The sequence below is a fragment of the Portunus trituberculatus genome, chromosome 48 (genome assembly GCF_017591435.1).
Source record: "Portunus trituberculatus isolate SZX2019 chromosome 48, ASM1759143v1, whole genome shotgun sequence".
Classification (NCBI taxonomy): Eukaryota; Metazoa; Arthropoda; class Malacostraca; order Decapoda; family Portunidae; genus Portunus; species Portunus trituberculatus.
In genome coordinates this window covers 21,818,423-21,820,922 of record NC_059302.1, presented here as the reverse complement: position 1 = coordinate 21,820,922, position 2,500 = coordinate 21,818,423, and positions in this window count along the sequence as shown.

Below are 2,500 nucleotides of genomic sequence, written 5' to 3'. Positions count from 1 at the left end.
CACCAGAAGATAAGCCTGTGTTGCCATTTAGTTAGGTAAGAATCATGTCAAGACAGGTAAGTGGATGTGCGTACTATTTAGTGAAGCAATAAGGGATAGAGTCATTATCAATCAAAGGCTCAAACCCCTTCACTACCAGGACATTTCCATATTCATTCTGCTTCCTAGTTAATGATTTTATATACCTTCAGAAACCTATGTGGGTTTCAAGATAGTGAAGACTTTGGCCATTAATATTACCACCTCCATAGACCCTTTCTAATGTCAATAAAATGGTCTAATCACACACAAAACTCAAGGTAGAAATGTGTCCCACAACTGAGGGGGTTACAAGGAAAACTGTCTTGAAAACCCGGCTGGTTGGCTCTGTGGCCTTGGTAAATTGTTATAGTGAGAGGGGAAGGCGTTTCTGAACACAGGCGAAAGAGTTAACATCACGTTCAGAAGTAAGAGAGAGAGAGAGAGAGAGAGAGAGAGAGAGAGAGAGAGAGAGAGAGAGAGAGAGAGAGAGAGAGAGAGTGTGTGTGTGTGTGTGTGTGTATGTGTGTATGTGTGTGTGTGTCGTGGTAAATCTATTTGTGCAGTATTATTTCATGTGTTCCCAGCTGACGAGTACAGTTTGTCCCGAGGGCGCCGCTCACCACGAAAGAATTAAGCCACTGGAGTTATTCTGACCACTCCTACCACTTCATAACAAAAGGATTATGATAAGCGTCGCGGCTACATTTCGCTCTTACGTTTTTGCCTATTTTAATTATTCACTTGTCAGATTAGATTGCCCATTTGTGCTTTAGTGGGAAAATGATTGTTGTTGCTATTTTATTCTATTTATCTATTTGTCATGATTTTTTTTTTCTTATTTTTAGATCAGGTTGTTTATTTGTGCTTCAGTAGGAAAATTTTTGTTGTTGTTGTTATCTTATTTTATCTATTTGCCTGTCATGTGGTTTTTTTTTTCTTCTCTTTTCAGATTAGATTGCTTATTTGTTGTGGGAGAATGGTTGTTGTTGTTGTTGTTGTTGTCATCACTATCATTATAGCTATCCATAAAAAAAAAAGCAAGAACAAAGCATTAAATATATGGCAGTTTTGTAAGGAAAGACCGAATCATAAGGAAGGAACACAAGGCACTTAAAACGGAGATCAAGTACAAGAACAACACAACACAACAAGAAAACAACAACAATACAACAACACAACAGCACAACAACACCACAACAACAGAACAACAACAACAACACAACAAGAACACAACCGCACAACAACACCACAACAACACAACAGCACAACAACACCACAACACCACAACAACAGAACAACAACACAACAAGAACACAACAACAACAACACCACAACAACAACACCACAACAACAACAGAACAACAACAACACAATAACACAACAAGAACACAACAACCACACAACAACACCACAACAACACCACAACAACAACACCACAACAGCACAGCAATAGCAAAACAACAGCACCACAACAAGAGCAGAATAGCACAACACGACAGCTTAGCCAGCCCTTCAACCCTTCAAGAGACACAATACAGACTTATCGATAACAAGGCAATGCTAATGAAGACAACAATATCTCAACATGTGTATGAGAAGCTTTATTCCTTTATCAACAAAAAAAAGAAAAAAACTATTCTCCCTCACAGACCACGAGGATTATTTTTCAAGAGTCAACCACCTTTTAGGAAATACAAGACAAAAACAACACTTTGCTAATACAGACACCTCGTCGCTCGCCACAACACAACATTTTCTCTACACTACACTGCCACCACAAACTCTCTCGCTACAACCGCACGCTATGGCTCGTATTATCAAACACTCCTGTGCTTCACCTCCATTATTTCAAAAGGTTTCATCTAAATCTACACGAGTTCTTTAGCTATTTTTACCTTTCTAGAGGCAGAGTGAGAAGATTTCTACATTATTAACAGGAAAAACACCCTTGAAAATTTCGCCAGTCAACTCTGTGGCCTTGGAAAACATTCGTGGTGAGAGAGCAAAGCGTTTTTAAACACTGACCTGCGCCATTTTCAGAAACGCTTCCCTGTCTCACATGGGACCATTTTCAAAGACCACTGAGACGATTAGCCGAGTCCTAAAGAGTATTTGTCATGTTAATAATGCAGGAAACTTATTAACATGTCACTAGAATTATAGAAACATCCTTAAAAACCCGTGTCACTTCAACTAGAGCCCTTTGAAAATAGTGAAGGTGCGGCGCGAAAGTGTTTCAGAATATGGACCTATAGTCAACACAACGCTACATACACGAGAACGTACGAGGTTTCCACTGACTCAAATGTACTTAATCCACACAAAAAAACAACAACGAATTTCTCCTCCCTGACTAAGACGTTCCCTTGAGATCGTCGCACCCCAACAAACAACACCCACGACACCTTGGAGACACGCTGACAAACTCCTAGCAACGCCTTCCTTCTCCTTCTCTTATTCTTCCTTCTCTTCTCTACTA